Source organism: Anguilla anguilla, chromosome 7 (assembly GCF_013347855.1).
Source record: "Anguilla anguilla isolate fAngAng1 chromosome 7, fAngAng1.pri, whole genome shotgun sequence".
NCBI lineage: Eukaryota > Metazoa > Chordata > Actinopteri > Anguilliformes > Anguillidae > Anguilla > Anguilla anguilla.
Genome location: NC_049207.1, coordinates 35,084,732 through 35,096,577, shown reverse-complemented (window position 1 = coordinate 35,096,577; position 11,846 = coordinate 35,084,732).

Sequence of the window (11,846 nt, the reverse complement as noted above, 5' to 3'; positions counted from 1 at the left end):
AAATTGAATACAGTTCAATGTTATAGGATTCAAACAGTCTTAATCTATTTATTGATTACATTTAAATTACATTACTTTTTCATAGCCTACCTATATTGGTGGAAGTCTATCACAAGGCTGGCACAGTGAGTAAGGAACTGCGCTTGTAACCGAAAGGTTGCAGGTTCGATTCCCGGGTAAGGACACTGCCGTTGTACCCTTGAGCAAGGTACTAAACCTGCATTGCTTCAGTATATATCCAGCTGTATAAATGGATACAATGTAAAATGCTATGTAAAAAGTTGTGTAAGTCGCTCTGGATAAGAGCGTCTGCTAAATGCCTGTAATGTAATGTAATGTAATGGCTGAACATTATTCTCTGATTCCTGTCAAATGTCTTCACTATTCAAGCCAAACAGCTGTCGATGTCACATGTCACCATGTAAAGATACACTAAGCCATAGATGCTCCAATCTGGACCTCAAATCAAAATCTGGCCCTGGTTTTCTTTCCCCCCAGGTAATTAATTGAATAATTAATGCTGCTGATTGGCCAGATTGTATTTACTCCTCACTCCCAGGTAAACAGAGGGTGGAGAACCATCAGTTCTTGGACCTCAAGAGCCAAGATTTGAGTAACAAAGTCAAAGTGTTTTTATTTATCAATTGCCCAGTATAACACAGAGTCATTCTGAACAATGAATTTCTTAGGACATGGCAAGCAACAACTACCTAGTGAGCAAAAATATAACAAGAATAGCAAAAATATCAAAAATACACATAGCAGAAAGAGCAAAAACACTAGCAGCAGTACCAAAGCCAATACAGATTGGGAATATTGATAAATAAGTGTATTAAATATTATAAATATAAAATGTAATTATAAATATAAAGTGCCGATGTACATTAAATTTTGGTAATGTATATTGAGTTGTACATAGAAAGTGGCTAGAGCATACATTGAGGAGATCATGTGATCACTGAGATTAATGTTGCTGGTTGAGAAGCCTGATGGCCTGGGGGAAAAAACTGTTTGTTAGTCTGGTAGTCCGTGCCGGAATGCTCCGGTAATGTCTACCAGATGGCAGCAGCGAGAACAGACCATAGCCTGGGTGGCTGCAGTCTTTTGTGATTTTCCGTGCTTTCCTAAGGCATCGTGTGTGGTAGATGCCTTGTATGGAGGGAAGGTGGCAGCCAACAGGGGGCTAAGCAATTTCATTGTTAAATTGAGTTAAATATACTTATGAAGATTAGGTCTGAACAAATCCATTACATTGGTTAATCAATATTCTATTGACAAGAGGCTGTTATTTTTCTATTTTTTATTACCAACATACCAAAGACCTCCCTGGGCACCCCTGTCTGTGGTTCTCTTTCTATTTTTCATTTTCTGTGAACAAATACAGATGACTGTGTCATGGTTCTGTCTTTTTGTTTCTATTTTTCCTTTTTGGGCCGCCAGTTGGCAGCACTTCTCAGTTTTAGTATTTCTGTTCATTCCCTCATTGGTTTCCCCTGTGTTAATTGTATTATTGTTTTCCATTATTGTCTTGTTATTTAATCATTGTTCCCACCTGTCTCGTTATTTAATCATCGTCCCCACCTGCCTCTCGTTATCCCTTCCCTGTCGTTTGATTATGTATTGAGTTCACCTGTGTCTTGTCTATTTAAGTTCTTTGTTCCCCTGACGTGGGTGCTGATTCCTTGTGTTTGTTTCTGACTGTATGTATCTGCCCGCTTTGGTCCTGCTTGCGTTTCATGTGTGTTTCTGCCTGCATTCCCGCTTGTGTTCCGCTTGTATGTATCTGCTTGCTTGTGTTTGTGTTTCTGCTTGTGAGTTTCCACCTGTTTGTGTGTGTTCCTGGGTGGCTGCAGTCTTTTATGATTTTCTGTGCTTTCCTAAGGCATCGTGTGTGGTAGATGCCTTGTACGGAGGGGAGGTGGCAGTCAATGATGCGCTCCTTTGTCTTCACCACTCTCTGGAGGGCCTTGCGATCAGCAGTGGAGCAGCTGCCATACCAGGCAGTAATGCAGCCAGTGAGGATGCTCTCAATGGTGCACTTGTAGAAACTGGTGAGTTTTGGCAGACATGAGTCTTGAGTCTCCTCAGGAAGTATAGGCGCTTTTGGGCAGTTTTTACTGCCACGTCCGAATGCCTGGACCAGGTGAGGTCATCATTGATAACCACCCCAAGGAACTTGAAGCAGGAGACTCTCTCCACTTCAGCTCCATCGATGTGAATGGGGGCGTGACCCCCCCCCCCCTTTGCTTCCTGAAGTCCACGATCATCTCCTTAGCCTTGCAGGCGTTGAGAGAAAGGTTATTGTCCTGGCACCATGTTGTCAAGATGCTGACCTCCTCTCTGTAGGCGGTCTCATCGTTGTTGGACATGAGACCCAGGATGGTGGTGTCGTCTTCAAACTTAAGGATGGCGTTGGAGCTGCGCGTGGCCACACAGTCAAGTGTGCACAGGGCGTACAGGAGGGGACTGAGTATGCAGCCCTGAGGGGCTCCGGTGGTCAGGGTCCGTACAGAGGAGGTGAGATTACCCATTCTCACCACCTGGGGTCTGCCCTTCAGGAAGTCTAGGATCCAGTTGCAAAGGGACGTGTTAAGACCCAGGTTCCTGAGCTTGGGAACGAGCTTAGCGAGCACAATTGTGTTAAATGCTGAGCTGTAGTCTATAAACAGCATCCTCACGTATGTGTTTCCTTTATCTAGTTGGGAGAAGGCGGTTTTCACTGTCAGGGCGATGGTGTCGTCTGTACATCTTGACTGGATTGAGTCCTACCTCTGCGATCGTTCCTTCCAGGTTGCCTGGGCTGGTAAAGTATTTCCGCCCCATCCCCTCGCCACGGGAGTTCCCCAGGGCTCAGTCCTCGGTCCCCTTCTCATTACATTACATTACATTCATTTGGCAGACGCTTTTATCCAAAGCGACGTACAAGAAGTGCATTTTCATGATCGTAGACAACTGCTGAACACGGGTTCAGTAAGGTACAATTACTTATTTTGTACAGCTATTTCTAGCCGAGAACAATGAACAATGAATTTCTAGCCTGGTCTAACATCTGCAAAGCCAAACTAGGCAGAAGATTAAGCTAGAGTATTAGGACAAATACAATTTACCAAGAAGTGCAGGGATGGGGCAACATGTAACAAGTGACAGGAAAAAAGGTTTTTTTTTTTTTTTTTTTTTTTTTAATATATATATATACACAGCATGGTGGTGGTTATTCTAGGTATAGTCTGAAGAGATGAGTCTTCAGGCCACGGCGGAAGATGGATAGTGAGGGGGAGGTTCGGAGAGGGACGGGGAGTTCGTTCCACCACTGGGGAGCTAGGGTGGAGAAGCTCTGTGATCCCTTTGGGCGGGTGGGAGGGGTTACAAGACGCCCTGCTGCTGCAGAGCGGAGTGGTCGAGCAGGCACATAGAATTGAGTCATGTCCTGCAAGTAGATGGGGGCTGTCCTGTTGGCGGCAGTGTAGGCAAGGGTCAGGGCTTTGAATCGGACCTTGGCAGCGACCGGTAGCCAGTGAAGTGATCGCAGCAGAGGAGTGACGTGGGAGAATTTGGGGAGGTTGTAGATGAGCCGGGCAGCGGCATTCTGAATCATCTGTAGTGGCTGTATGGCACAAGCTGGCAGGTTTGCAAGGAGAGAGTTGCAGTAATCAAGGCGAGAGGTCACCGTAGCCTGGACGAGCAGCTGGGTGGAGTGCGTCGTCAGGTATGGTCGAATCCTCCTGATGTTGTATAGGAGGAATCTGCAGGACCTTGATGTTGCCTTGATGTGCTCCTTGAGGTCCAGTTGGTCATCCAGGACCACCCCCAAGCTCTTGGCAGAGTGAGAGGCAGTCACTGTGGTGCCATCAACCGTGATTGAGAGTTCACGAAGCAAGGAGGTCTTGTGCGGGAAGAAGAGCAGCTCAGTTTTGTTGAGGTTGAGCTTCAGATGTTGGCTGGCCATCCAGGTGGAGATGTCAGCCAGGCAGGAAGAGATCTTATCATTGACCAGTGTGGCCGAGGGGGGGAAAGAAAAGAAGAGTTGTGTGTCATCTGCATAACAATGATAGGAAAAACCATGTGAATTAATGACTGAACCACTCCTTATACACCAGATCCCTTGGCCCTGTAATCTCTGCCTATGGTTTGTCCTATCACTGTTATGCCAACGACACACAACTCTTTCTCTCCTTCTCCCCATTGGACACACAGGTCCCTGCCCGCATCTCCGCTTGCCTGAGGGACATCCAGAGCTGGATGGACAATCATCATCTGAAGCTCAACTCGGGTAAGACGGAGCTAATCTTCATTCCTGCTCTAACCTCTCCCCTCCTTGATTTTTCCATTTCCCTAGGGGACACCTTAGTGACATCATCACCCTGTGCCAAGAATCTCAGAGTGGTGATGGACAACAGGTTGTCCCTCGCCAAGAACATCGCAGCCGTAAGCCAGGCGTGCAGATTTTTCCTGTACAACATCTGGAGAATCCGCCCCTTTCTCACCACCTACTGAACCCAGCTCCTGGTCCAAGCAATGGTACTATCCCACCTGGACTACTTAAACTCTCTTCTGGCTGGCCTACCGGCATCTGCCATCAGACCCCTGCAACTCATTCAGAATGCTGCAGCTTGTCTGGTCATCAACCTCCCCAGACACTCCCACTTCACCCCCCTGCTCACTACCCTCCACTGGTTGCCTGTTATGGCTCGCATCAAATTTAAAACTTTGGTCCTAGCATACCAGGCAGTCAAGGGATCAGCCCCAGCATACCTCCACAAGATCTTCAAACCTTACATGCCAGCCAGACCCCTCCGTTCCGCTACCTCAGGACTCCTGGCACCTCCCCCTCTTCGCACTTGTGCTTCCCGATCACGTCTCCTGCCTGTTCTGGCCCCACAATGGTGGAATGACCTTCCCGTGGAGGTCAGAACAGCTGAGACCCTGACCACCTTCAAGCGACAACTGAAGACTCACCTCTTCATGCTGCACCTCTCTCCATCCCTCCCTACCTCCCTGTAACCTCTAAATTGACTGTAAGCTTAGGGTTATAACTAGGTAGCTCTTTCTCAGTTGACGCACTCGTGTCTTAACTACTGCTTGTATTTTTTGCATAGACTGCGTTGTTGCTGTTCTTGTTTGTGTTAGTGTTAATCAGATTAACCTACAGGGTCCAAGTTAAACTATGTGGTTGTTCCCTGCATTTGGAGCGGTACTTCTCTCTAGGGTTTTTGACACACTTGTTCCTGGTTATGGTTATACACTTTGTTGTACGTCGCTCTGGATAAGAGCATCTGCTAAATGCCTGTAATGTAATGTAATGTAACATCTGTTGGGGCGGAATGCGAATTGAAGGGGGTCCAATGTGTCAGGAAGAAGCAGATGTGGGTTCTGACTAGCCGCTCGAAGCACTTCATGATGATGGAGGTCAGTGCTACAGGGCGGTAGTCATTCAGGCAGGAGACGGAAGGTTTCTTTGGTACGGGAACAATGGTGGTCTGTTTGAAGCAGGTGGGGACTGCAGACTGGTTCAGGGAGAGGTTGAATATAGTGGCGAATACCTCCGCTAGCTGGTCGGCGCACGCTTTGATGTCCCCATCAGCTCCAACACAGAACATCTGCCAGTCTGTGGTTTCTGGAGAGTGGCAATGGATTCCTCACTCCAGCGTTGAACTGCCCGAAAAACCGGTTTTTACTGTTTTAGACGTTGTCTGTAGGTTGGTAGGAGAAGAATGGAGGTGTGATCCGCCTTACCAAAGGCAGGGTGGGGGAGGGGTTTATAGCTGTCCCGTAGTTGAGAATAACAATGGTCAAGAGTCTGATCACCATGGGTAGGAAAGTTAATGTGCTGGTGGTATTTGGGCAAAACTTTCCTCATATTAGCCCTATTGAAGTCGCCAACAACAATAGAAGCTGCCTCAGGGTGAGCGTTCTCTAGTCCATTAATTACTCCGTAGAGGTCTTCTAGTGTGTACGTTTTATCTGCCTGCGGGGGTATATAGACTGCTGTGATTATAGCGGAGCTGAATTCCCGAGGGAGGTAGAAGGGACGGACTTTTATAGTTAAGAGCTCCAGGTCTGGTGAGCAGTGTTTTGTAAGTACTGCTATATCCGAACCCCAGTGAGAGTTAACCATAATACAGACCCACTGCCTCTGCGTTTACCTGACTCCGTAGTTCTGTCCTGCCGGTAGATGGAAAATCCAGCCGGGGTAGCAGCCGAGTCAGGTACTGTAGGGTGTAGCCAGGTCTCAGTAAACGCCAGCAGTTTGCAATGTCCCGCTGGAAGTTAATCCGTGCGTGTAGTTCGTTCATTTTATTATCCAACGATTGAACATTTGCCAGTAAAATGCTCGGTAGCGGCGGATTGCAGGATCTTGTCCGAGATCTGCATAGCATGCATCTGCATAGCGTTTGCCTCTTTTCTTTCTCCTCCATCGGCGTATTGGTAAACACAATGGCGGCAGGACAAAGGAATCGCAGCACGTCCTCCGGTAAGTTGAGAAAAAGTCCGTATCCAGTAATGAACGAACTCCCAAAAGTGCTTGTCGATCATACTGTATGAGCGACAGTGCAGTATGTGCAAAAATAAAAACAATTCAAATAATACTAAACAAATAACTATGAGTTGAATGCGGAGCCATTGTCAGTGTGACCTTCCTACGGCGCACCAGAAGCGGATGATAGCTGTGTATAGATAGATTGTCTGTCTAGTGATACATTCTTTAATTACAATACAAATTGTTTTTTAGATTAACATTACACTTATGAATTAAAAATGGGCATCTGTCTTTTTGGTGATATGATCAGAAAATTGTTTGTTGTACTGCAGGCTGAAGCCAAATAATTTATTTATTTAATGAATTTATTTATTTGTCAGGGACAGCGCACCAGATAAATATATTGCACCAGATTTAGCTAAAAGTACATTTCCACCCGGAGTCCCTGGGTGATAGGTAGGTTACAGCATTAAAATCAAGCAAGCAAAAATCATATACATGCATAATGTATATACATAATGCAGTGTCTGATATCCATATAGGGCTATTTGCCATGGTGAATACCAGAAATTGTATTTATTAGCCTAAGGTCCACCAGTGAACTTTCTACTGCACTTCTGCAGCACTTCCCTATAAGCAGAGCTGAAAGAACAGTCATTTCCCCCAGCTCTCAGCTGTGTCTGACAAAATTCCTCAGCATGTTTTTGAGGGTTTTATTAAAGCATTTGACAAGACCACTAGTCTTAGGATGGCAGGAGCTGCTCTAGATGGTAGCAATGCTTGACTGCTGATGGAGCAGTTTCATCAGTAGGGAAGTGATGTTGGTCCTCTGGTCTGTGAGGATCTTATCTGGTATGCTTGCGCCGGAGAATGGCTGTACCAGCATGCCGATGACCTTGGAGTGGTTATACTCCACTGAAGAAAGGCAGGGAAGCTCATAACATAGTCACATATTACATAGATATATTGGTACCCTGCACTGGTCTTCTCCAAGGCTCATAAAATGTCAATGGCAATGCACTGGAATGAAGTGGAGCTCTATGTGGTCTGCAGAAAGCACATGCTTTCTGACAGACTGGACATTTGGGACAAATCGCTCAATGTATGAAGGCCAGAAAGAAAACATGAGCATACCCACATGTACTGTGTGTTTTCAGGTGTACTGTAAGTGTTCTGCCCATGGGATAGTGTGGACTAGGTGGAGCACAAGTGGTCTGCAGCATGTGGGTACAACCAAAAATTTCTCATTACCATGTTTAACATAGACACTTTTTAAATGTAAAACTCTTCCCCATAATGCTTCACAGAATTGTACCTCCCCACCACATGCTTATTCAGACTGGAGTTTCAGTAGAACATCAGTAGCTTGTAACACAGCAAGCTTATCAGGAACATTTCATTGACTTACTTTAAGCACTTGCTGATGAAATACATACAACTATGCATGTCTAGGAGTGCTCAGACTCAATGATCATTCCCTGTTACCTGGCAACAAGCAGTTATCACCACTCACTTCCCACCCATGATTGTCTCCTTCCTGTACATAACAAAAGCTGGTCAACTTTGATTTTTGCATTGAACAGGTGTAGAATTTATGGCCTGGCTGCTGACAGTGAAAATCCCAAATTAGCAGTCGTTGGACAGTCTTTCATTTCCCCTTTTTTAGACCCGAGTTACCTCTAGAGTCCTGACTGCGTCTGCTGTCTCTGTTACCCCTGGGAACTAATGAGAGTGTTCATTGAGGAGCCTCTGAACAGGCATACATACATGCTACAGGATCAGTTTTACTGCTATTTGTCCACTCTGAAGTTGGGGCACTTGAGTGATTATCAAAAAGTGTAGTGAGGAGTTTGCGAGAGTGAGCAAATGTGAACAGGGGTTTGGGGTGAGCCCTTGTGAATGCAGTTCTATCATTTTGAAAACAAAATGCTATTGCCTTGAAGGTCCATGACAATTTACCAGTTATGGGTCATGATTTTGTCAGTGCCAACTGGGATGGCCCATCGGATTTCAGGGGGGGCCCTGTTTTAGGATGTTAATGACACAGGTCACCTTCTGCATCAACAAAACAGGCTGAAGGAATGCTCCAGTGGTCCTTTTAGTGCGTTCTCAGCCTAGTCAAGATGAACTGAAGAATAAAGGCTATGTAACTGCACATAATGTTAGACCATGCTGTCAGTCAGCATCCCTTGTGCAATCCGATCCCTAAAAATCAAATTCACAGAGGGAGATGTATATGGTGTGTCAGATGTCTTAATGTGTCCACCGATTGGTGTTACCCCTTCCATCAATTTGTGTCTCCTGTCATTGATTCTCCCCACAGAGCAGTTGCACTTTGTAAAGCTTTGAAGACAGATCTGGGGGTATCTGAAAATTAGTGCATGGGCTGAACACCAGGACTGTTTTCAGGGCAGCAGTGTAAGTGCTGGGTGTGGTGGCAAGCACCTGGGGCAATGGATAGGAGACTAGACTTCCAAGATTTGAATCCTGCATGGGGGCTATTACACCATTTGTGTAAGCACTTCATTTGAGCGCTTAGGTAAATATCCAAGCATGTGTTTTCAATAAAGTGGTAGTAAATGGTGTTTCACACATACATGAAAATTCTTTCTCATATCTTGATTAAAACAAACTTGTGTAATACATGTGTATTTGTAACATTTTTATTCACTAATCTGCAGTGTACTGTATCTTTACCTGGTTAGCTTGCAAAGTAACATCAGCCAGCTGGCTAAGCAAACAAATATTATCTGGCTAGCTGGCTAGGTAAATTATCTTATTTAATTTTCACTTTTTTATATGATTTTATCAATAGCTAAATATATTACCAAATCAATCTAACCTAGGGTTGTGTTTTTTATTGTTGCATTGTATTTGTTCTCATTGCCACATTAGCATAATTTACCCCCCAAGTAATTAAAGAAATTTAGAGCCCCAGATGTTATGAACCACGGCTCACACCACACACAGCTACACACAAATAGGCACTGGCACACAGATACTGACACCAAGATTCACCAGTTCACAAAGATTTCATTCAGATGCACACCAAGCATAAAGGACAGAGATATTCACACATATGTACAGACACACAATCACACACACACAAGCACACACCACCCCATACAGAAAACCGGGCTATAAGGAGCTGGCCTTGTGTCCTGTGGATTGGCGTTGGTCATGCTGGCACACACATACTGTCATCAAAGGGCCATTCACAGTGACTTTAGTACCTTTAGTGTCCTTTGCGTGTGTGTTTGTGTGTATATGTGGGAGTGAGTGTGAATGTGGGTGTATATAGGCATACGTGGGCACTCTGCAGGAGAACACAGCAGCAATTGAGCTGAGTGGCCCCAGGAGTGAGGACAGAGGCCTTGGTCTCTCTGAATCCTGGCGTCACTACAAAGAAAAGCTCATACTAATTAGCATGAGCTGATTAGCTTTCTTACTGGTGCCTTACACTAAGCTAATGTTCTGGAATAGAAATGTTAAATGTGTCCATGATGACTTACAGAGGGTAACCATTTCTTTCACCTACTGATTCTTACAGTCTGTCAGACAACAAAGACCTCCAAGTCTACTGACAGCTGGTAATGAACTCAATGCAAACTACTTCACCTCATTGATGTTTACGGCATTTGTTTTTGCACAGCTCTCTTGCCACACATATCATTGGCTTCTCTTTCAGCCATTTAGTTATAAAGTTATATATATTTTATAATGTGCTTATAATCCTTGTCCTGTTGCATGATCCACTTTTGGAAAAGCTTTAGCTGTCAAACAGATTTTCCTCTACAGTACCTTGGTAAAGGGTTTTGAGAGGTTATGGTCATATGCCTGTAGAACAGCCCCAAGCATCCCCTCTCCATGACCATGCTTGATGGTTTGCATGAGAAAATGGTTGGCATGAGAAATATCATATCACCAAAACTTTCTTGTTACAGTCTTGTTAGTGTCTGGTTACAGCCCCCCCCCCCCCACTTTGGTTTTGTCTGTCCAGAGGACAGTTTTTCAAAAATGTTGTGGTTCATTCAGGTGCATTTTAGAAACATAGTCTATGCTGCAGTGTTCATTTTGGAAGGAAGAGGTTTTTTCTTGGCTACCCAGCTTAGCGACTGCACAGATGAGGGCAGGGGGAACTGCTAACAAGCACCTCTCAACTGGCTGAGCAGAAGCACCGTTATAGCCAATAAAATGCATAGCAGCGCACACTTGCACCCACACATACCCATGCATGCACACACTTACACACACCCACAAACAAACATGGAAAACACTCAAATGAACAATGATATGATATAACAATGCACACATTCACACACAGGCACATTAACATTACATGTTAACACATACTGTATAAATAAACTTATGCCATAACACTGCATACAAACACACACACTCTTATCTCACAGTTATACATCAGCCGGGGGACACCATGTTCTAAGAGGAAGATTAGAATGTTCCTTCAATTTACCCCTCCAGTCTGGGCTCTCTGCTGCTACATTGCCATCTTCTGGTGGCTTGGAGGAACTGTGCTTTTGTACTTTCGTAAAAAAAAAAATTGAATCATAAACCCCATGCAGTTGTATCAACTTGTAAGATGCTTGAGCCTACACTTGAGCCATCATATAAATGAAGTAAAAGCTGTCACATGTACTGGTTAATATAAAGTGCTTGGAATCACACTGCAGTGTTGCGGTAGAAATATGGCACCACATGCTGTGTCAACATTAGAGATTGTATTCAACTAAAATCTTGATTGTGAATGATAGTTAACATATCAAGGAAAACAAAAAAATGACTTATTTTTTCAACTTCAAATATTAATGTATATACATATATCAAATATATTAAAGGAGGGGGAAGCTGACTAGTTGTGAGTGAAAGGTGCTTTGCTGCAGTTAAGTTATGCTGCAAAGCACAGTAATCTTTTATGTTTATTATGATAATAAAAAGGTATTCATTCTGGAACTTTGGTTGGACACATGAAACTGTGGTGAAGGTTTCCACTGCAAATATAAATTTTTTACTTAAAACAATGCTGCAAATTTGGCTCTTGGGGCAAACGGGGAAAGTGCTCAGGAACCCGGAGCCACCCCCTCTGCACGAGTGTCATTGTCACACGCCATGACACACTGCTGGGTGGACAGAAGAGTTGGACACAGGGAATTCTGGAAAATTCTCATTTCCACTTGTATTTATTATGGGGAAAGAGGGAGTATGTGAATTCACAAAATAATGAACACCAAAATGGGCGGCACAGTGGTGCAGTGGGTGGTGTCAGGGGGGCCTTTCTGTGTGGAGTTTGCATGTTCTCCCTGTGTCCGCGTGCGTTTTCCTCTGGCTACTCCAGGTTCCTCCCACAATC